Source organism: Podarcis raffonei, chromosome 7 (genome assembly GCF_027172205.1).
Source record: "Podarcis raffonei isolate rPodRaf1 chromosome 7, rPodRaf1.pri, whole genome shotgun sequence".
Lineage (NCBI taxonomy): Eukaryota > Metazoa > Chordata > Lepidosauria > Squamata > Lacertidae > Podarcis > Podarcis raffonei.
Genome location: NC_070608.1, coordinates 45,922,457 through 45,947,878, shown reverse-complemented (window position 1 = coordinate 45,947,878; position 25,422 = coordinate 45,922,457).

Here is a 25,422-nt window from a genome sequence, read left to right as displayed (position 1 = left end):
ACAGCGTTTCCGTGCGCTGCTCTGGTTCGCCAGAAGTGGCTTAATCATGCTGGCTACATGACCCGGAAGTTGTACGCCGGCAACCTCGGCCAATAAAGCGAGATGAGCACTGCAACCCCAGAGTCGGCCACGACTGGACCTAATGTTTAGGGGTCCCTTTACCTTTAGGAGATGGATAGTAGCTCTAGTGGGGGGCATGCCATGCACCTTCTGGGGTACTTTGTCCACCTCAGCTCTCACCTGTGGCTCCTGGAATGACTGCTACTGGCTGGCTAATCCAGGTGAGGTTAGCTGATGGGTCTCAAACCCTTGGTGATTTAGAGACTTCCCCTGCATGCGAAGACAGGCTTCGGCTGATTGAATGGACAAGATCAATAGTGGGTCCAACAGTCAAGAAGGCAGTTTCTGCACGTGCTGTAGAGGAAAGTGAGAGGTGTATGGGTCTCATCAACCTGGGAAAGCAGCCCATCTAGAAGAAGGAAAAAACTGATCTTAAACCTCTGCTGCCTTGCAGGACATCTTTGGGAGAAGAGAAGGCTAAGGAGTAAACCCTACACAAATCTGGTGCCAAATGTATTGCACTGCTTTCCTTTGAACCAGATTAGTGAGACCAACAGGGGGGTCTCATGTCTGGGCAGTGCAGGGCCCCATACACACTTCCCAGGCTTGCACTCTATGGAGGTCACTTTGGTGTTGCTAACACAGCGGTTTGACTTCTCCCCCAGAGATGCACTCCATGGTCTCTTGAGACAGACAGATGCCAACAACAACTTTTGCATTGCTTCCCCAGTGGCTGCTGTTTGTGCTGGGAAGAAAACTACCATGAGACACTGCAGGGAATACCTTGTCACAAACCCTGCCTTTATTCACCAACAGGTATACAGTGCAGCCCAGTTTCCCTTCCATAGTTTCATTCTTATCAGGATGGTGCATATTTCATTCACTGTGAATGAAACTGTGGCACAGCTCCCAGCATCTCTGTCTGCTGCCAAGGCTGAAGTTAAGAAACAAAGATTTTAACACACACACACACACACACACACCGCCCCCAGCCCAGCATTAAGGATAAGGAGGGAAATGTACTGAGAATAAAAGTGGGTAGAAGAAGAAAAATAGAAAAATGGAAATAGCTTTAAACCCAGTTAAACAGCCAGAAAACAAAGACTAGATGGAGGGGAAAGGCTAACATAGATCTATACAGATGCTTTGCCTGGCTCAGCTTGAATTTCCTCACTCCTGTTACAAGAGCCAAGGACAAAATGAACTGTAGGGGATGTTCATGTTCCTCACTTTTGGGTCAGAGTATATCCTCCTTCTTTGTCAAGCAGTCAGTCGCATAACACTTGACCCTCTGGCTGACACTGTTCATGCAGCTGCTTTGCTCAGTTCTGCGTTCATAGTTCTCCTGTTAAGTTTGCTTTGCAAAGAATAGATGGAATCTTGGAGGTAAATTGCGAGGATGGAGAAGATGCGGAGCTCAATCTACTTCTTGGTTGCCGTTGCTCCTCGTGCCTAATGGTTTGGTTTTGTGCGCTGGCCACTCTGCTACGAAGAGCAGCCACAAAGTCCATGCAATGATGAGTAAAATAATTTGGGCTAAAATGACAGTAATCAGAACCGCAAAATATATTATGGAACGAACAGTGAATGCCTTTGTTACTGATTCCAATTAGCCACTTTGAGACTTGACTTGGGGGTACAAACTCGTAGGTACATCTATCAGGACAACCTCTGTATATGTACAGAATTTTACAATGCAATTCTTGTTTATTTAGTATTTCCTGTGTGGCTGTGAAGCTTGTGCAACGGATGTGTAAAACTGGCTGGTGTGGTGGCTTGGAATGTTTGGTTGTTAATGGGTAGGGCTGCCATATACCTGGAATTTCCTGGATATAGGAAGAACATCTGCGGGTTGCCATCTGATTGGATTTTATTCTGATCCTGATCTGATTTTAGGATGTATTTTAACTGATTGCCTGATTTTATGTTAATGTGTTAGACATTTGATGTTAGCCGTTCTGAGCCCGGTTTTGGCCAGGGAGGGCGGGGTATAAAATACAATTACATCATTATTATTATTATTATTATTATTATTATTATTATTATTATTGCAGTCAAAGCAGTGTCTGGGTGGAAAACTCTTAAATGTCCGAGAAAATCCTGATGAATGTCAATCAATGTCAGAAGTCTAGATTTTGGTGAATTTCCTCAAGAACTTTTGTGTCCGGATTTTCACTTTTTCAAATATGGCAACCCTACTAATGGGACAGTGTTGCTTATGGAGTAAACTAGCTTCTGTGAGGCAAAGGAACATTGTCCATTTTTCCGGGATTAAAAACCTTGCACAGAAGATGACTAGGGATTGGAAAGAGATTTTGGGAGGTAGAGAAACAGCCAAGACACCTTTTAGCAGCTTCTTGATATGCATAAATTTAACAAGCCATCCTCATCACTTTATCTTAATACCAAGGGAAATCTTATCTATTGACATTTTTTCCTTGCTATACAACTTTCAAAGGCAGAGAAGGCCTTCTGGAACAAGAGGTGGCAAAACCACTTGTACTGTTTATCATCATCATCATCATCATCATCATCACCATCACCATCATACCTTTTGGTCACTTGAGCACTGCCTCCTCTTGGCTCAGAAATTAGACAAAAAGGATCTCTTGTTTTCAGTAGTTTCACCTGCTCTCTATTCTCCAGAATTTCTATCAGAAAATTTATGACCCTAAGGAAGACAGTGTTTGAGCAAACAGAGGTTCAAGGGTGGGAGGAGACCAAAATGAAGTAAAGGTATTTGGAGATCAATTTTGTTGCCTTTGCGTTTTACCTTGAATAGTAGTCAGCCCCAATGTGCTGAGAAAATACTCGGACAAGGGCCTTTACTGCCCATTATTTGCTCAGCAATAATCTCTCTGCATCATATGCCTGTGGGTGAGAACTCTACCTTAAAAAGCAAATAAAAGGCCTCTGGACAGTGACCCTCAAAGGGCTGAGTTTGCTAATGACATTGAAGATAGATATAGAGCAGGCTGAACAATTTGATGGGGGAGTGGACAAAACCATCCTGCATGTTTGCTTCTTCTGTCCAGTATTTCTTTAACACTAGCAAAATGATTATTGTGATGATACATTGGACAGTGGCAGCAGAAGAATCTGAATATTACAGGGTGGTACAGGGGTGGCCCAAGACATTTTGGCACCTGTGCCAAAATGGTGTCTCCCTGCCACTGCCAGGGAAGAAGGGAAGAGTGAATATCTACATCAGGAACAAGGATGTGAGGAAACCAGCAGTGCCTCCTATTTGCCAAGAGGCCACTGTAGAGGTAGAAGGGGGGGCAGTTGCTGAGGAGGAGACAAATCTGGCCTCCAAGTTGTGTGCTGCAGCTGCCATTTCCACTTCCACTGCAGCAATGGGTGATGCATTCCTTGAAAGCTGTATTTGCTGCCTCACCTTGCCTCATGGTTGGGCCAGCCCTGCAGGGGTGCAGGGGCTGGGGAGAGGGAAATGCAACCCATCCCTCTGTGCTCTGCAACCTCCACTGGACTGAGGGTGGAGTTTGTGCGGACCCAACACAGTCTACCCACCTCACTACATTGTAAGTATAGGTAAAGGTAAAGGGACCCCTGGCCGTTAGGTCCAGTCGTGACCGACTCTGGGGTTGCGGCGCTCATCTCGCTTTATTGGCCGAGGGAGCCGGCGTACAGCTTCCGGGTCATGTGGCCAGCATGATTAAGCCGCTTCTGGTGAACCAGAGCAGCGCATGGAAACACCGTTTACCTTCCCACCAGAGCAGTACCTATTTATCTACTTGCACTTTGACGTGCTTTCGAACTGCTATGTTGGCAGGAGCAGGGACCGAACAATGGGAGCTCACCCCATCGCGGGGATTCGAACCGCCGACCTTCTGATCGGCAAGTCCTAGGCTCTGTGGTTTAACCCACAGCGCCACCTGTGTCCCATTATAAGTATAGTGCTTTATTATTTTCGTATATGAGTGAATGGGAGACATTCACTCTGATGGGAGAAAGTCAAATACAACATATGGGGATATTGCAAGAGTACTTTGACATGGAACCCACAGGCCACACACTGCCTTGTCACATGGGGGGAGAGTGAATCCAAAATTTGATGCCCCCCCAGCCCTCACGCTGCCCTCCCAAAACCAAGTAAGCAAGGCACTGGGCTTTGGGAAGAAGGTGTGAGAGGTCTGATAGGGTCCACCTCCTTCTCAAAGTGCAGTTAGTGTTCTCTCAGCTTTTGGAAGAAGGTGGGAGGACTCTAGGACTCTGCCTCCTTCCCAAAGCCCAGCACCTCACTTAACTGGCTTTGGGAAGGCAGTGCGAGGGTTGCATGGGGGCCGTCAAATGTTGCTGAGGGCCGCAAAATGAAGCCTCAAGGGCTGCATGCTGAATTGCCCTCGACTAGATGACCCTTGGGGTCCCTTCCAGCTCTACAATTCTATGATTCTGTGACAATTGCCATTTTTGCAGGTGCAACTTTACCATCGCTATAATTCCAGACCTGGGGAAAACTTCACCTGTTGAATTTCTGCCTGCTGTGCAACTATTGATGACTGATTTGATTTATTAGTCTTGGATATTGCTTTGCAATATAGAAGTCTCAAAAGCAATTTACAATGAATATAATTCAATAGACATATGATACAGAAACCCTACCCAGAAGAAGGGGGAAATGTGAAATCATTGTATCCAAAGAAATGAAACTATTCTGTACAGTGTCTTTGGGTTTTCTGTGTGTGAAGCAATGTTTCATTTTTAGGACTTCAAGGTAAGATTTAAAATGTTGTTATATTATTAAAGAACTATGGGTGCATTAGGATTTAGGAATAGTCTGTTATGTGACACTGATGGAGGGGGGGGAATAGACGCAGAGCGAATATTTAGATGGAGCAGCAATGCAAACTTACCTTCAGTTCACTTTAAAAGCCTAGTAAATCATTACACTTTTTTATTATTTACCTGGTACAAAATTCTCTAGTGGAGGAAGAGGGGGGCACACAATCCTCCAAGGGCACATTCTTTCTATTTTTTTAGTGGCTTGCTCAGCATTTCCCCTAAAACTTAGGGTTACCCAGTGAACATGTTCCGTTAATATGTTCATAAATCAGAAATTGTGGAAGGTTGAGTTTGGGTTGTGTGATGAGGCTGTTTGTAAGGCTCAATGCCAGGTGGGAATTTTGAGAAGGAAGGCAATTCTCGCACAGCTTGAGGAAGACAAAGGTTGCATTTACACCTGGCCAGAAGGTTTAATCATCTACTATTTCCAAACATTGCAGGCTAACAATCTGCTGTGTCTGAGATCATAAAATATATCACAAAGTGGAGACAGAAGAATTGGGACTCAGTTGACCAGAGGTTATCTTTTCAGAGACGTGAGCCAGTTGGGAAATTCTTGACCACCTTATTTAGGGGGGAAACAAAAACCTGTAGGAGACCTTGCTTCATTATGTCAGAGAGATGCTTGGAGCTTCAGGGATTGTGGTTGGTTATGTTACCTAAAGGATAAAGAAAGATACCAATATACATTTTTAGAAAGCGGAGAAAGAGAAAAATACATCTGCATGAACAGAATGTGAATAAAAACACTTTAGGCTACAATCCTACCCATTCTCCTCCAAAGTAATTCTTATTGTTTTCAGTGATGCACACCCCTAGGTAATGGTGTGTATAGGATTGCATGGTTAGCTGGTTATTCTCCAAATGGGAGCCTCTTTTAGGATGTGTACACAAGGGATCAAATTTGTTTTTCTCAATATATGAGAAGATAATCCAGTTCTGGTTTCCTGTAGATTATATTTTTTCAAAATCCCACCAGGACCTCTTAAGTTTTTTCTATGGCATGTATAATATGCACTAGCTTCGCTGAACATCCCTTGCACACAGTGATTGTTTCCACCAAATACAACTTGTGTTCCCTTGGGCATGATGTCCAGGAGTTCCCTATCTGCAAATGGGAGTGTAAATATATTAAAGATAAGAAGGTGTTTCAATGCTTTCAGGCCGGATTACATGCCTAAGGGAGCTAGATAGATTTGAACAACATAAAATATCTGTTACTTGTGATTTGCTGTTACACAGTTAGACGGTATTTGCTGAGTTCCTTTCTGAACAGTTAACACAACCGTGAATTTTGGCTCATTTATTCCACAGGAGCCACATATCTTTTTAACAGAAATACTATTAGGTCATATTTTTGCAGCACTCAGACTGCCATAGATTGGTGCTAGGAAGTGGTGAGTGAGTCTTCTCCTAGCTAGCAGAGCTAACGTTACTTGAGGTGCTGCCTTGAATATAGGGGATGTGTGAGTTTTACAGATGATTCCCACACCCAAATACTGCAATATTGTGGACATTCCTGAATGCTTTGAATTTATTACCTGGATGTTCTGTATTGGGTATGAGGGAACATGACCCTGTTTGGATTTTCCTTGACCTCTCATCAGCTTTTGAGACCATTGGCCATGGTAACCTTCTAGACCGCTACACAGAGATAGACAATGGGAACACCATATTGATTTGATCCTGCTCCTATCTCCCGGGGCAGTTCCAGAGAATAGGACTGGGTGACTGTTGCTCAGTCCTGTGGGAATTAACCTACAGGATCAGTTTTGTCACCCAGGCTGTTTAACATCTATCAGAAGCTGTCATTAGAGGATTTGGGAGCAGAGTACCAAGTTCGTTTCCTTGAGGCCAAGGTGGCAGCGCTAGAAAAGGTAAGAGAGAGAGAGAGAGAGAAAGAGAGAGAGAGAGAGAGAGAGAGAGAGAGAGAGAGAGAGAGAGAGGGTGGTAGATGAAACCTTGAGGAACGTTGTTGCTGTGTCCCATTCCCACACTGACAGCTCCCTGCTGTTGGGGAGAATGAGGGTCTTGGGGAAGGTGATAGTCACCTTGAGGAAGAGAGAAACATTCCCTTAGAAGGGACCTATTCCTTGGTGGACAAATATCTATCCTCTTGTGCCAAGGATACCTATCCAGTTGGTGGAGGAATGATGATAGTGGAGGGCCCCTGTATTGCAGAATTTACAAGGACGAAGGTGGAATGTGTGATCCTACAGATTTTGATAGACCACAACTCCCATCATCCTAGCATTGGCCATGCTGGCTGGGTCTGATGGGAGTTGGACTTATACACCTGCAGGACCACAGTTTTCTCATTCTTGTTGGAACTCCATACTCCCACCCTCAAATATCTCAGGAAACCCAACTTTTGAAATTGAGGAATGAATCCTAGTAAACTGTTGTTAGCCTTCGAAAGGTACTTCTGCCCAGCTTAGAAGAGAACATCGCTTTACTTGCCCGCAGTTATGTATCATTACCCTCAGAACATTTCCTGGATCAGCAGAAACACCCCCCACCCCCAATAGGTAACTTTTGAAATATTTTGTCTTAAACCTGCAGAGTACTGATGAAGGCCCCTGACCTGTAAACCAACTGCAATTTCTTTAACAAATTATATCAGTGGAGCCTCACCACCTTCATTTTCTGCACTCTTTCATTATTTGGTTTTCAGCCTTCAGCTGATTTCAGGAGACCCTGCTGGAACTTAGCATTCTGAGGGAGAAGCCTGATTTATTCTTCAGGAAGGACCAATCAATGGTTCGGCTTTCAAACAACAGGAGAACCACAAAGTAGTAGCTATGTAAAACTAGTTCTAGGAATCCAAGGCGTAGGTGACCTGAAGCCCAGCACCAGCAATCTGGGTCTTGGGCCATTCTCTAACAGCATCCCTGCCACTGAGGTAAATTTCCCCTTGAGTAGGGGTAGTGAGTCTGTGGCCAACAAGATGACAGACTCCAGCTCCCCTCAGCCCCAGCAGCTTCCTATTACTGAAACGATTCCTGTTTGCTCAATATGTTAGTCGTTGCCCTGTGATGGAATTCAGGTCTTCGGACCTTCTTTTGGGTAGGTGCCTGAAAACTCATCGAGGCTGTGCTAAGAGGCCTATAGCTCAGGAAAGAGCAAGGGCAAGATTATGTTTCAACAAACACTTATGTTCTTCTTCTCTACAGGACCTTGCATCTGTATCATGGAGCTGCTGGTCCACAGTGGGCTCTATCACAGGCAGTGCCGGAGAAAGGGGGTGCAGTGGGTGCGGGCCACCCTGGGTGTCACCATTGAGGGGGGTGACAAAATGCCGGGTGGCACTCACGGCAGGGCCTGCAGCGTGCCCGAGCCACACATCTCTCCTGGGAGAGACGCGATGGCTTGGGCGCATGCAGACTCCATGCTGCCCAAACGGTCCACCCGCTGCCTCCCCCCCCCCAGCTGTAGGGCAGTTGAGTGGGAGGAGGCAGGCAGACTCCAGAGGCCTCACAGTGTGCCCTGCCCATATGGGCGACTCACCTCTCTCTCACCCCAGGTGTCTGAGTGGCTTCCTCCACCGCTGATCACAGGACCTGAATTCTATACAGTTCAGACTTCTAATATTTCCAAAATATTGTTATCAGGGCTTTTTTTCAGCCAGAACACATTGGAACTCAGTTCTGGCACCTCTCAGGTAGGCACCGTGCTATTCTAAGAGAACGAGGGAGGCATTTGTGGTGAGTTCTAGAAAAATAGCACTGATTGTTATCAGAGAAAAATGTTTCAGCAATTTCATATATTTGTAAACTGATTATTCTGGCTCATTTTATGCTGGTTACAGTCTTCATTAGGTTAATCAAATGTTAATATTCCAAGGACTTCATTTCTAAACAATTGATCTCAAGCGTTTCTAGCATATTCCCTTTCTTCTTACAGCAATTTTATTTACAGAATGGCTATTCCAGCATGTATTGGATTTTACACCCTCCTAGATTTTTCATGTTACAAGGTGTCCACCACCACTGCTGGTAAAATAGGAATCTTGGCAAATACAGAACTATACAACCAAGGTTCCTGTGGGCTATACTTGATGGCAATGATTGTCATTCATGCATAACTCCCCTGTTATAAACCAGTTTGTTTTATTGCAAGTAGCCTTTTATGCTCCATTGTCACCTTACGGTATATGCTTAGGTGTGAAACAAGTTTTCAGAAACTTCCTCTGATGTACAGTATTTGCATTCAAGCACTTTTATGATTATGTTCTCCACCTTGATGAGAACAATTTTCGAGTCACGTCTTCCTACACCTTCAGTTTTACAGTCTCTGAGAAACTGTTTCGCTGTGATATCGAGGAAATGAACCGAATGTTGTGAGGGCACTGGGAGTTCACATGTTAGAGTACAAAGTTTTACAAGAGCAACATTGTGCAAAGGCAGACAGATAAACCTGCAGAGCCAGTTCTAACCATCACTATGTTGGAAGCACCTATGGTGCTTTCCTTGACGCTTTTCATTAAGAAAAATAGAGATAAAGAACTCATTCAAAATCACCCGTGTGTTTACTTGGAAGTTAGCTTGCCTGGGATTACATCCAGAACCAGTCATATATTAATAAAGGGAATCTGAGCAAAATGAGATAACTTAAAGAGCATCGACATGTTTGCCTTACTTCAGCATTAGCCAAGTATTCTCATTAGAGTCACAAAACCGGTTAAGTAAGTCCTATTTCTGAGAGGGGCTGACTCCCAAGTAAGGGAGTACAGTGGTACCTTGGGTTAGAGATGCTTCAGGTTACAGACGCTTCAGGTTACAGATTCCACTAACCCAGAAATAGTACCTCGGGTTAAGAACTTTGCTTCAGGATGAGAACAGTAATCGTGCTCCAGCGGCACAGCAGCAGCAGCAGGCCCCATTAAGCTAAAGTGGTACCTCAGCTTAAGAACAGTTTCAGGTTAAGAACAGACCTCCGGAACGAATTAAGTTCTTAACCCGAGGTACCACTGTATTGGATTGTTGCAGCCGAAAGCACTGTTGTATATAGAGGGCCTTTCCAAATTGTAAAGCAAAGGCTATTTTTGCCTTAACAATGTATTCACACTGGTGCTTATTTAGTACAGTAGCAATAATGTAGTTATAAATGGTCACAAAGTGATACGAGCATTTTTGGGCCCAATTTCGAGCCCATACCAGTTGGGGCCAGGTTGTTGGAATGATCACCTGCACCAGTACAGTGGTACCTCGGGTTAAGTACTTAATTCGTTCCGGAGGTCCGTACTTAACCTGAAACTGTTCTTAACCTGAAGCACCACTTTAACTAATGGGGCCTCCTGCTGCTGCCGCGCCGCCGGAGCACGATTTCTGTTCTCATCCTGAAGCAAAGTTCTTAACCTGAAGCACTATTTCTGGGTTAGCGGAGTCTATAACCTGAAGCGTATGTAACTTGAAGCATATGTAACCCGAGGTACCACTGTATAAGCCTATGGCCTATGAAATTCCCTCCCTCCCTAGACAGGTATGTGGGGGACCTACACCGATGATTTTTAAATAAGACTTGAATACCTTTTTATTCCAAACTACTTTGAATATATATTTACGTTTAGAATTTTTCAGCTGCTGGTGGTTTTTGAATCTGTTATTTTTGCTGTGCGTTTAAATATTTGTACTGCTTTGTTTTGCTTTTTTTTTTAATCTCTTGCTGTGACCATTCCCCACCCCAATGTGCTAGTGTGCCTTAGAATATGCATACATGTCTGGTTTTATAATCTGATGCTCTAAACAGTGTGTTTCAGCACTCTGGGAGCTGCATTGAGAGGGTAACCATGAAAGACACCTCGTATTAATAAATAACATACCTTCCAGGTGCACTGGAAAAAATGGGCCATCCAATTTTTTTCATGCAAGATCCCAGTGGCCATTTGGGTGCTGCAGTCTTGCGCACTTTTGCACTGCCCTCTTGCTCTGAAAAATCACTTTTTTGGGGGGTGAGAGCTATGAGTCATGTGACTCACCTGGGAGCCCATCCCAGAGGATGTGCATCCCAGATTTGCATTGGAAAAAGTTGGACAGTATGAAATAATGAGAAGCATTTGAAAACAGATGACTATGGCACTGGCACTGTCAATGCAATAGCTGCCTTTGACACTCATATAAGCATATACTGCTTAGCACTCAGAAGAATCGCAATAGCTTCTACTCCAGAGCTATGGGGCAGGGAAATATTTTATGACCAACAAAAATAAATATTAATTTTCTCAGTAACAAAATGGAAACCCAGCCAGATGGGCAGGGTATAAATTATTATTATTATTTATTATTATTATTATTATTATTATTATTATTATTATTATTATTATTCTGTCTAGAAAAATAAAGCCACACAATTACTTCCTTGAAGAAAGCGGTTTGAATCCCAAGACATTTTGCTACCTGAGATGAAGCAGAGCCCAAGCTATTCTCTGTACAGAAGCTAGCTGGACTAGTAGTTGAATCTTATTTCAACACAGGCAACAAGACACTGTTCTCGGCTGCCCCCGGTAATGAACAGCCAGCTGTGGGACAGACACAGCTCTGCTCCAACACGTCACTGCAACTACCTGCCCCTCAGCATCCGCAGCCTGAGGCTGCCACCTCCTTCTGCTTAATGGTAGGGCTGGCCCCAGAACCTTTCCCCTACTCCCCAACAAATAACATAGCAATTATTTGCATTTATTGCATGTAAAAACAAGAGTGTACTATTAAAAGATTTTTAAAATACAAAGGTGAAACTGCTGGAACAAAGAACACGTATCAGACACACTTGCCCCATTAAGGATTATCCGGCCTGTCACCCTGGTGCCAACATTCTCTGAAATCCCAGCAACAAGAGGCAGCTATATCTTACCTAATGTGATTTTACTGCTTTGAATCCCTGCCCAGATCCTCGCGGCATTCCATACTACCACATCATCACAAGGGAATGAACTTTATCTTGAAAATGTTAAGAGTGTTTGTTTTAAAGATGATTTACCACACTTGACAGTGACTAGATTTCCTAAATTAAGGCTGAGCTATTGTCACTATTATGCATCTCACATTATGCAGAGAAATACCTAGGCCCTAGACCAGTAAATCTTTCAGGATGGTTCAAGTTGCTCATAAAACAAGCAGCAGGGCCAAGACTTCTAAATTGAATTTCTGCTGGTCTGGATGTCAGCATAGAGTTGAACGCCACCTGATTGAGGGGGTGAGGAAAACAGAACTGGCGCCCGGCCGGTTGAGACCTCGGCACATCTCTGGCCCTAGAAATTATCTGGCTTTCTGTCTCTTATTTAGTCTGCTGGAAGAAGAAATGCGTAGCTGACAAATCCCGCTCGAAAACTGAAACAAAGCCAGTCGTGAAGATTCCTCTTTGAACCTTTCTGCTAATTTTTCAGCGTGTCCACTGGAGCTGTATTTTAAAGGGGGGGAAGGCATATGACAATCGAGTTGAAAAACTGCCTAGCTATAAAATACTTTAAGTCAGCAAAGATGAAATGCTATGTGATCTTCCATTGATATGCAAATTATTCTAGCATATCAGTTCCTTGATTTGAATCGCTGCAGAGACGCGTGTAGCTTTCAGAGCTCAGAGATTTGAACACACATACAGAGTTCCATTTAATAAGATCTGCAGGGAAATTGATTAAGGATAAGGGCCTGTCCATCCCTCAGCTTAATGTGGATTGTCAATCTGTTCTGCCTCCTTTAATTAATTTCCACTTGTCCATGCTGCGTTCTCCTCCAACTACTCTTTCCTCCCTAAATCTGGAGATTCCCTCTGCTTTGAACATCCAAACACATAAACTATACTGATTGCATAGGGAATCTCTAGATTGAGGGAGGAGAAAGTGTGGGATAGTTGAAGCTGAAGAAGAACGCTGAATGGACAAGCAGAGACTAAACGAGGCATAAGGGATTCACAACCCACATTAAGCCAAGGTATGGATTGGCCCTCGATTCAAGATTTGAAAAGGGACCAGATAAGGTTGTTGTTCCAAATTGTTTAACATTGCTTAGGTGATAAAAAGGTGAGAGAAAACTTTCAAAATATTGACATGGGAATGAATGTATTTGTTCTATTGTCAAAAAGAAAGCTATGAATCTGGTGATTTTTGCAGTATTTAAATGGTTGGTTTTATTAATAAATTTAATAATAAAACATTTAAAAATAAAAGTTCACTTTTCTTTTCTTTTTTTAAAAAACGCAAGCTCCTTTGCAGGCTTAGGTTCTTTCTAGACAGGGTACAAAATTTAAGAATGACACCTGAATGCCCTTTTCAACAACGGCCAACAAGCATCAACTGCATATTAATCAATATTAAAATGGTTAACAAAGGAGAGCACCTTCACCCCAGTGTGGCTCCCCTTTATCACATGTACAGCACAACAAGACAATGACCTATTCCCCCCAGTTGCATAGGAATCAATATGGCTAAGCTGACCCAACAACTGCCCCCTCTCACCCTCACACATACAAACAAACCACCTCAACCAACCAAACCAAACTCTGGACCCCCCCCCCCCAATTGCTTACACTGCCAAAAAAATCCCTAAATAAATATATAAATAACGAACCTACCCACTGTGATGCTGGCACAAAAACCCTGCACAAACACAATGCAATAGAACACTTTCCCCTAACTGCATAATGTCTATGACAACAGTGTCTCATACCAAATGTAAACAAACTGTGAAAAAGACTCTATGAATTGAAAGTGGAGACGCTATATCTACTTTTCTTTGTTTATTTGTTTGTTACACAAGTAAATCTTTAATAACTTAAAAAAAAAAAACCACCACACCATTTCAATGGATAATAAATTAGAAGAATCTGTTAAGGTAGGATATTAAGATACTTTACACAGACATAATGAATAGATGGCTTGTTTTTCTGGTGGCGGAGGAGGGTGGGAGGGGGAAGCATATAAAGTGTCTTATCTTAAATTTGGACTTCCTTATTATGGCAACATTACCATTATATTATTCTTCTGGATGCGCAAAGATTCTTTCCTGTAGGACTTGGCTGCCTTTACAAAATTCAAAAAGAAGCACATCAAAAGTTATAGTAGGTGACAAATGTTAATATTTGTCGAAGGCTCCTGCTTTGATCCTTCATTTCTGTTTCTTAAGAGCTTGACAAATGCGGCCTGTGGTTTGGCTTCAAACATATTCCGTCTCCCAAGTGCTTTGCTCAGTGTCTTCATCCCTCTGACCCTCCACAGCAGTTCAGGGCAGAGGGGGCCGGTTGACAGAAGACCTCCAAAAAGTGGAGAATCATAGCTAAAGAACAAAGATTATTCCGTTGTTGCTGTTGTGAAGATTTCGGTTTGTTTGTTCTGAGTTTCTGAGTAGTTTTTGCAGTCTGTTTTGTAGTCTATTACAGTGGTACCTCAGGTTAAGTACTTAATTCGTTCCGGAGGTCCGTTCTTAACCTGAAACTGTTCTTAATCTGAAGCACCACTTTAGCTAATGGGGCCTCCTGCTGCTGCTGCGCCGCCGAAGCCCGATTTCTGTTCTTATCCTGAAGCAAAGTTCTTAACCTGAAGCACTATTTCTGGGTTATCAGAGTATGTAACCTGAAGCGTATGTAACCTGAAGCGTATGTAACCCGAGGTACCACTGTATTGCATTTAAATTCTGCTACCTTACTATCATGTGGGATTAAAAAAAAAAGTGGTCAGGGAATACAGTCATTATAGCTTTTCACCCATACTCTTCACTATATTTGTTTGTTAAAGGTGCTGGGAATTGTAGCTCTGTGAATGGTAAACTACAGGTCCCAAAATTCTTCATGCTTCAAAACATTCAGAAACCAAGGTGCAGCTTCCGATTGGCTGCAGGAAGCTTCTGCAGCCAATCAGGAGCCGCAGAACCCATGTCGGACGTTCAGGTTCCAAAGAATGTTCACAAACCGGAACACTCACTTCTGGGTTTGCGGCATTCGGGAGCCCAAACATTTGAGTTGTAAGGCATTCAACTTCCGAGGTATGACTCTAATGGGAAAAATTAATGAAATCCACATCTTACTGAAGTCAGCAATCAAAACTCCAGGCACCTTTCAAGAATAGCTTGACATATGCTTACCAGTCTGTTTCCTAGCATCATATTGAGCCAAATTCTAAAGTCCTTGTCATATCTGTGAGACTGGAATCCCTTTATGGACTACAGCATGGGTAGGCAAACTAAGGCCCGGGGGCCAGATATGGCCCAATCGCCTTCTAAATCCGGCTCGCGGACAGTCCAGGAATCAGTGTGTTTTTACATGAGTAGAATGTGTGTGGTTTTTTTAAAAAAATGCATCTCTGGGTTATTTGTGGGGCATAGGAATTTGTTCTTTTTCTTACCCCCCCAAAATATAGTCTGGCCCCTCACAAGGTCTGAGGGACAGTGAACTGGCCCCTGCTGAGCAAGTTTGCTGACCCCTGGACTACAGCAAAGTGTAATGGCATACTGTACCTCTGACATTTTCAGACACAGTACACTCATTTCAATGGTAAGCCTGGGTTAGGTATTTTTGTGCTCGTCCATGTTTAAAGCATGTAAAGTAACAGAAAGTGATCTATTTGCTAAATCAAAAGGAAAATAATGCATGATAAAAAGATACTGTAGATAGTCAGAAGTCATAATAATCCATTTTACCTGCATGACCTCAATTTGCCAGTACATTATTGCATCCTAACCCCAACAATTTGAAAGCACCCTCTGTTAAAAATGGAACTATCAAAGAAATCAATATAGGTGTTAAAAATATATTATCTGCCAGTATTTTAATTTTCTTGATGAGCGTGGAAAAATAAGAGCAAGCTGGCAAGAACCATACTTTTAAGCTGCAGTTACTCATATCTTGTTTAATAGATATGTATGATCTAATCAAAGTCAGAAAGCTTAAAGTCCCATTGAATTTAATAGAAGGAACTTTTGTACGATCTTATATATGTCAACTCAGAAATGTTCCCGGGTAAATTTCTGTATAGGATCATAACTTTGCTTACTTTTCTGACTGAAATAAATGAAAACTGAAAGTGCTTAACTCTGGTTGGTTATATCTCTCAGTGTTTTTTAATTGTTATGGAAAAAAATAACAGACATGAGGCAAGATAAATTTCAACTATAAATGGAAATTATTATTTTTTATAATGGGATGATGAAGGTTTGGATTCTTAAACTGGTGAGAAATTTGTGTGGTTTTAAATTTTTAAAAGAATTGGCACCCTCTCTCCTCCAAATTCAGAATATATTTATATCAAATCAAATGGTTTTATTTATATATGACTGTTCTGCAAACATATGGTTGTATATCTTTTCCTTCTTTTAGAATATGATTTCTTGGGGCAGGGGTTAATTCTGTGCTGTGAATAAGAAATCCTCAAAATTTTCATTCCTCTCAGCAATGAATACATTAGCATTAAGATTCCAGGAATGAGGAAAAACAAGATGGTTTAGAGGGAGGTTACTTGTGTAAATATTTGATATCCACAAAGAGCTCTCCTGTGCTTGGACACCCTTTTCTGTTCACTGTTTTGTTTTAAGAAAAACGTGTGTGTGATTTATTTTGCCCTTGGTCCATGCACTTGAATCTTTTGACTTCTTACTTCTTACCTTCTAATACTTGAGGTGGTATTCAACACCAGTCCTACTCAGAGTAGACCCATTGAAGTTAATGCACTTGACTAACTTAGGTTCATTAATTTCAGTTGGTCTGCTCTGTGCAGGACCAGAATTGAATACCACCCTTGACCATTTGCTAGTTAATATGCACGTTACAAAATATGCCATTTACCTATACCTCCATTCTGCTTCTGAAACTTTCCTTTTGCCTGTAAAATAAACATCAGGCCCCCAATCTAGCTAAAGGTAGTCACTTTGGGTGACATTCAATGTTAGTCATAGAGTAAACCCATATAAAATAAATTATGACTTAGTCGGATATCACTCTATAAATCCAACTCAAAGAAATAGGACTGAAATTAGTCTTACAACTAACTTCTACTTTCAGTGAGAATTGTTTAGCTGGACTTGAGCCTAGGAATTTAGCAACTTTATTTATTTATATTTTTGTTTCATAAAATTTATACACCACTTCTACAAGATGTATAAGCAGAAGGGAGGGAGTTTGAAAGTGTAGGTGCTGTCACACTAAAATATCAATTCCTTACCAATGTGGAATGGCTATTACCGGTATGCGGTGTCTATAACAGTGCCAGTTCTGCGGATCTCAGTGGTCAGGTTGGCATACATTGGGTGAGGCAATCTCAAAGGTAAGCTAGTCCCAAGTTGTTAAGGGCCTTATATGCTAAGAGGAATACCTTGAACCTCTCCGGTAGCAAATCAGCAACCAGTGCAGATCTCTGGACACAGGTGCTGCGTGCTGATAAGGTCTCAATCCTGTCAGCAATTGTGCTGCAGCATTCTGCACTAACCACAACTTCTGGATCAAGTGCAAGGGAAAGAACTCCCCAATAACGGTGTATCTGTGTATCTTATGCACAGTTTCGTTACCCTGGCTTCCTTGTATGCGGTTTTTTGCTTTTGCTTTTTTTCCTTGGAGGTAAGGTAAAGGACCCCTGGACGGTTATGTCCAGTCAAAGGCGACTATGGGGAATTCATTGCTGATCGGCATAACCTTCCTATCTGTTTGTGACCTTGAGTGTCTATATGCAAATGCTGAAGGTGAAAACTGGGGGGAAAGGTAGAGTGGGAAAATGCTGAGAAGAAGGTGGGGAGATTCAAAACGCCCTGCTCCTGGGCTAGGGCAGACACTGAGGCACCTTCAAAAGAGAAGAAACACATTCCCTCCTCAGCCGCGCCCCCACCCAGCTTGTTCGACACCCTCCTCAAGGGCTTTGACCTGGCTGGAATGTGTTCTTGAAGGGTCAGATATTGCCTCTAAACTAGGGATGACTAAGCTGTGGCCCTTCAGATGTGGCTGGATATACATTCTGTTTGTGAATATTCAAATAAGGTTCCAGTTGCGACTTGCGCAATGAACAGATAGCTGTTGTGAAGTTTTCTTTTGAGAATGGTTTAAAGTTTCCTAAAAAGCGATGTATTGTTAACTAGTGGGATCGTGCAAAATGTGTAATTCCGTGCCCTTGTGGAATAAACGCAATCCTTTCGCCACTGAAATCGATGACAATACTCCGCAGGGCTGGACTGCACCAATTGACATTAATCATCAACCTCTCCTCCTGAAGAGTTCTATAGAAGCTAAGGGAGAGAGGGGTCGTGGTTCTTTCTGCTTGTCCTCTCTGCTATAATGTTTATCTTCTTTCTTGAAAAGGATTAGAGGTTCAGGTTCTATTGTTCTTCTTCTAAGATTACTGGAGTGGGCACTTGAGTCATCCCTGTAGTCACCTTTTATGTCATTGTTTGTGTGAGCCCAAATGAAAATGTGGTTTGCTCAGTGGTGACTGTTAAGCTGGCTATGCTTCAGAAGAATTAGAGGAGTCTGCCATCTAGTCTTCTAATTTACTGCTTCGTTAACATCCATCTTTTCTCTTCCAGCTACTTTCCCAGTGGATCTCCTTTCCCATTGCAAATAGAGCAGCAGCAGCAGCAGCCATGAAGTGGCACTGGTCTCTCTCCAAGTTCAGCTTCCCGCTGCAGAAAATCCAGAACAAGAGCACTCCAAACAGATGGTTGTCCAGCCTTCACTTTAAGACCTCCAGCAAGGGAGAGCCCACCATCCCTCTAAGTCAGGGCTAGGGAACTTTTGGCCCTCCAATGTTGCTGGAATCCAGTTCCCAGCATGGCCAATAATTAGGAATGATGGGAGTTGTAGTCCAGCAACTTCTGAGGAGCCCTGCTCTACATAAGTGGTTCCATTGTCAAATTCATCTTACCATCAATATATTTTTCAATTGAAATCTACCATTCTGTAACTGAAGCCCCTTCTATCTAGTCCTGTCCTCTAGAGCAGTGGAAAACAACATTCTGTCTTCTATGTAACAGCCCTCCAGACCACATGTGAAGACTGCTATCATGTCCTCAGTCTTATTTTCTCCATGCTAAACACTATCCAGTTACAGTGGTACCTTGGGTTACATATGCTTCAGGTTACAGACTCCGCTAACGCAGAAATATTACCTCGGGTTAAGAACTTTGCTTCAGGATCAGAACAGAAATCGTGCTCCGGTGGCATGGTGGCAGCAGGAGGTCCCATTAGCTAAAGTGGTGCTTCAGGTTAAGAACAGTTTCAGGTTAAGAACGGACCTCCAGAACGAATTAAGTACTTAACCCGAGGTACCACTGTACTTTTAACCTTCGTCATAGGACTTAACTGCCCAACCACTGACCATCTTTGTTGTCCTCTTCTGGCCCTGTTCAGTGGTACCTCGGTTTAAGAACAGTCTGGTTTAAGAACAATTTGGTTGACAAACTCCACAAAACTAGAAATAGTGTCCCAGTTTGAGAACTTTACCTTGGTCTAAGAATGTAATCTGAAAGGTGGAAGGGCACTGGCAGCGGGAGGCCTCATTAGGGAAAGCACACCTCAGTTTAAGAACGGTTTTGGTTTAAGAACGGATTTCCGGGATGGATTAAGTTCGTAAACCGAGGTACCACTGTACTCTTCTTAAACTGTAGTGCCCAGAACTGGACACAGTACTCCAGACAAGGTGCCCTACTATGCCCTCTGGCACCATCTGCAACTAGTAGATGTAACCTAAGAAGTCGGAGAGTGCTGGAGTATAGAGAGTCATTTAGTAACTGTGTTGCTGCTGTTCTTTTATGCCGCCAGTATATAAACCTTAACAGTACTTTGTCCTTACCACCTCTAAATCTCCTATTTTGGTCAACCTTCCCTATCTATATGCCAGACTGACACTATGTCAATGGAGATGAGAGGGGATTCTGGAGCACTGCAGGAATGCGATGCCAACTCAAGAAATTACATAAAAGTACTGAATTTGTATGCTTGCGCTAATACCTTAAAATCCAGTACAATCCAGTACATGTTTCATTGAAAATTCACCCCTCTGTTTATTTGCTTATTTATTTTACTATGACCTTCTATTGCTTTCCTTGTTTTGATCCAAATATTTTCCTGGGCTTCCGGTGATAATTGATTTTGCTTCTCCGTTAATTTGTTCTGGAGAGCTGTTGTGGTTTATGTTTAGCTTGAAGCTGTTGCTGTTCATTGCTCTGCTTGAGGGCTGCCGAAATCCCCTTGTTTTATGGGTTTTATGAAGTTTGCTGGGTGCCCTCGGACCAGTCACTGCCTCTCCACCTTACCTACCTTACACGGTTGTTGTGTGGATAAAAGGGTGAATGGGTAGGAAGAAAGACAAATGCTGTGTTTTGCTCCTTTGGAGGAAAAGCAGCATACAAATGAAATAAATAATAAGAGCACACGGTCCCCCCTCGCTTCCTAAATGCCTTTTGCATAAATGGATAAGTTTCCTGTCTGGTGAGGTAATTTCATTTGCACATTATGCTTCATGGGATATCCTTTATTTACCCAATGCTTTCCTGTCCACTCTTTTCAAGCTATGTATCTTGCATATTTTATATACACAAAGGTGACTTTTCCTTCCTTTAATGACCGCGGCTTATCAGTGCAGGCAACTGATACTGGACTCATAAATATGTCACTCTCCCTGTTTAATTCATGGTCCCCCTCCTTTAGAAGAGGACTCCTTGACTGTCTCCCTCACCCCCTGCTCGCTGAGCCCCCCACCCTCCCCGTCCACTTGCACCTTCCTCGAATCTCCAGAACTCTCCATTGGTTGGTATAAATAAATCACCCGTGTAAACTATCAGCCGAAGTCATCGTAGCCCAGAGTACACAGGGAATATAAATACAAGGTCAGTGGAGCCAGCGCCTTCCGATTCTAATTAAATATTTCCTGTAAGTCGGTGCCAAGTGTGCATCTTGTAAGAACATTTGGAGGCAGGAGTTTGAACTCCCAAGGACCCTGTTGCCTTAAAACCTGTTTCCTGCTTAACAACATTTAACAAGGAGAGCCAAACATGCGCCATCAGCAACAAAAGTCATTGTAAGCAGTCCCAATGTGCAAAGGTGCTTGGTTTCCTCTCTGCAATATTAATGTGTGCCTTACCCAGCCGGTCTTTCTGTCATGTGGGAGTTTGTTTGCATGACTCAGTCTCCCTTTCCCCCACCAGAACAGGTTTCTCACGGGTCATTCTTTGCTTGGACCTCGTTTTCAATGTAGCATGGAAGAACAGCTCAGTAGTAGAGCATTTGTTGTTCATGCGAAATGTCCCAGGGATCTCCAGGTAGCATTGGGAAAGAGCCCTGCCTGAAACTTTGGAGAATTGCTGTCAGTCAGTGTAGAAAATAGTGAGATCAGTGGTCTGACTCAGCAGTTCCTACATGCCTCATATGGACTAAGAATGGCTACAAGGTTCTTGGACAAATGACTCCATCTTATGTGCCTGGCCAATGCAAAGAAAATTCAAATACTGTTTTACATAACATTTACACAGTCCACACATATAGTTAATTGCAACAGGTGTTGTGTGTTGTGGCTTGCTTACTCATTCAGTTTCTGTATAAGTGTGGGTAACGCAACAGGCGTATTAGGGGTATATACAGCTCATTGCCAGGGCTCTAAACACAGGCCTGCATCAGGGTTTCTATTGACATAAGGAAGAGTGGGGAGCTTGCTACGAGGCTGTCCTAGTAGCCTAAATACAGTACATTTAAGACCCTTCAAGGAATTCCTGCTCAAAATGAACCGCCTTCTGATGTAATGTGGGTAGCTATAAGAAATTAAGCCCTACTCAGCTGTTGCCCTCTCCCTAATGAACTCACCCCTTTCTTGGTTTTTAGAAAGCTGGTGGAAAAAATATTTTTAGATACGCACTTGTGTTTTTGTTTCATTGTTGCATATTTTAGCTGATGCTTTTTGATGCTGATTATTTTTAATTGGCTCTAAGCCACCTTGAGATTCCTTGTCCTAGAAGGAAGACGTTTTATTCAAACAAAACAAAATAATTACTTCATATACAGTATTTCCAAAGCCTCTTCCAGACTGCTGCTGGTTTGCAGCTTAATTCAGTTCCATGCCTGCAAATTCAGGTTGTGTAATACAGTGAATTTGGTGCTCTTGTACAACACACCTGCTTCCCCCACCCCAAAATTTGATGTTTTATGATAAGAAAAGTGACAGAAAACTAGCCTAGAAAGTGTGGGACATCTGCACATTTCCACTTTAAATATTTGGTTGACAGGAGCTTTGCACTGATTAAATTACCCTTAATATATTATGGGTTGTTTGTTTACTGAAAAAAGAACCACATTAAAAGGCCAAATTCTCTTCTGACTGTGTGAAGTGATATAGAATAATTTCTGTGCTATGCTAGTCCATTGCAGCGAAATCAGCAGAGTCTTGTAGCATCTTAAAGACTAACAAAGCTTTTATGGACTAGAATCAATTTCAATGGATACATTAAAGTGTTATCCTAAATTGGCCAGTATATATTCACGTGACACAAGGGGACAATGATAAAATGTGGCCTTTCTGTGAGCTTCCCTTTCTGCCAAAGCAATGGGTGGGGTGGGCGTGTAAAATTTAAAATAGTAACACAAAGAAGTATAGTGTCTGAAAATTTAATCAAAGCTTAAATGTATGCAAATGTTCTGTGACCATTTAAATAGTCATTGCTGATAACATCTTAGAACAGCTGAGGAAATTAACATTTGAATTGTAAAAACAAAACAAAAAATTCTTTCCAGTAGCACCTTAAAGACCAACTAAGTTAGTTCTTGGTATGAGCTTTCGTGTGCATGCACACTTCTTCAGATACAAGAACTAACTTAGTTGGTCTTTAAGGTGCTACTGGAAAGAAAATTTTGTTTTTGTTTTGACTATGGCAGACCAACACGGCTACCTTTCTGTATTTGAATTGTAAGACATTGTCACCATTTGGGCCCAGACAAATAAAATCAAACTTCATTGTGTATAAGTTTCAGTTCAGCTGTCTCACTCTGGAATCCCTTTGAAATTCTTACTGCAGCTTTCAGTTCCCAAGAAGATTAAAATGTTGCCCTACTGGTTTCTGAATGAGTTACATGCTGTCCTAGGTAATGTACATATGCATTTTCAGGTTGCCTATAGCTCTTCATCAAGCAGAATGGAAGGATACCTGATTCCCAGTTAAACAGACAGCAAGATTCATTTATTAAGGCAGATATTCTAGTCACTTTAAACAGTATCATGATACATGAATATGTACAGTCCAGCACCCAGTTAAATGCACTCAAATGCCATAGACTTAAATGAGGTGTAGTCATCCTTAGTTGTGCCGTGAACTGATGAAGTGTAGTGGCAAAGTGGCACTCAGAATTTCCCAGTTCAAATCTCACCTATGTCATTAACTGCCTACATCAGGCATAGGCAAACTCGGCCCTCCAGCTGTTTTGAGACTACAATTCCCATCATCTCCGACCACTGGGCCTGTTAGCTAGGGATGATGGGCGTTGTAGTCCCAAAACATCTGGAGGGCTGAGTTTGCCTATGTTCTGAGGCAAGACAGTTTTTGCTCAGCCTCCCTTCAATACTTGCAAGTTGTTGTTGTTGTTATACCTTAGCGTTGTTGTAAGGTTAACTTGATAATAGAAAGGAAGCTGTGTTGGTCCATAAGAAAAATAAAGCTTCTTTAGGACAATACTTTTATAAGGCCAACCCATATTTCACAAAATAGTATGCAGGTTTTAAACTTATCCGGGCTTATCAGGCTACATGGTAAAGAAAACAAGTGGAGCGATTGGCTGCTGGTAAAGCCATAAGTGTACATCTTACAAAAATTGACCTAATAAAAGTTGTATTGACCTAATCTGGATTTTGGAATACCTAAAACATGTTAGCTTTCTTTTTTTTAAAAAAAATAATATTTATTAGCATTTTCAAGAAACAAACAAGAACAAAAAATAAACAGAACAAAAGAAAAATACAAAAATACATAACAAAATTAAACAACAAAAGAAAAATAGAAAAAACACATAAAGTTACTAATACTTATTGTTCTTAACCTTATTTCTCAGACTTCCTCACACCTCCCCTTCTTGTATTCCAATTTTAATTGTCAGTTCAGCAAGTCCTTAACTTATTTCTTTACCTTAACTTATACATTTATTCTAACATACCATTTTTTACTTTCCTTCTTTCTTCCATTTCCTCCATTTATTTTTAACAATCTTATTTTCAATTAATTTAAAAAAGAAGAAACCAATTTTACCTTATTAAAAACACACATCAATACTTATACCTCATTAGCTATTCTTAAACCTTTTTCCTAAAGTCGACCAAAATTTCCCTTCCACGATTTACCCAATTTCCTTACCACTAATTAAAAATAAAAAAAGAAAACAAATTATCCTTATGTGCCCTTTGGATTCCCAACCTCCACCCACCCTTTTCCCGGTTCCAGTCCCCGACCAGTGTCCATCAGTCTTTATGTTATTTATTTAGCCTGGAGACCTCACATCTGAGGCCCTTTTATCTCTCTCAGTTCCTTTCTGCCGGTCTCTTTGATGGTCCTTAATGTTAAACCCCAAGTCTCGGAGGGGCTCCGGACCAGCAGAATCCTTGTTGCTTCCAGCCAGTCTTCCATACTTATAAGCAAAGCCTATGGGGGGCTCCAACTCTTGTTTCAAATTTCTTACAGATCCAGATGTCCCCAAGGCTCCAGCTTTCACCTTCCGCAGATTTGTAATCCTCAGGTCTTCAGATCTCCTCCAAGGGAGATCTCTCCATTTTCCAGGCTCCCATTCAGACCAGGCTTTCCACATCCAATTTTTATTGTCCTTTTTTATCATCATGTCAGGCCTCATATTGTAACTCTCCTTTAACTCCTGCACATCTCCTGCTTCTCCTTCATTTTCTTCAAAAACAGCACCTTGCTCCATCATTTCTGCACTTTCAGTTTCATTTATTTGTTCAGTTAAATAGGCTTCCTGTTTCAAGTCCTTATCAAGCTCAAAACTGTTGTTTACTGACCAGTGTAGTAGTGATACCTTTGTAGACATAACATTGTATTCATCTTTCAAGTTTCCCAAGAGAGCGAGTGTTCTGTCCAGTTCTGCTTGGAATTTACGTACTCCAGTCATTTTTGTAATGTAGTATCCCTATTACCCCTCTAGGGGGATTTTAGTTCCTTAATGTTCCTTTCAGCTCAAAACCAAAAGTCCAGTTATTTTGTATCAGCCCTCGTTGTTTTCAACAAAGTTGTACCAAATGAACCAGCAAAAACAGCAGAAACAATGTTCTCTTTTTCCAGCTGGCAACTAGCTGACTAGCAGCTCTCTTGACAGCTGTCAAAATCTTCCATGCAACAGACTTTCTCTTGGGGCGTTCCCGGGTCTCGGGGGGGGTGAAATTCCAGTCCCCAAATTCTTTTTATCCTCCAGTAAATCCTTATAGTGTCAAAACCGTGAAATCAAGATCTTTTCACTAGAAAAACAGGTTCTCTCGACCTTGGTTGCCCAGTCCTTTGCTTTAAATTGTTTACAAAGAGGGGGGGGTGACTTCCTTTTTAGCCCCTTCCCGCTCGTTCCAGATCCAAAATTAAAATTTTTTAACGTTCCAATCTCCGTATTACTCACGGGTTT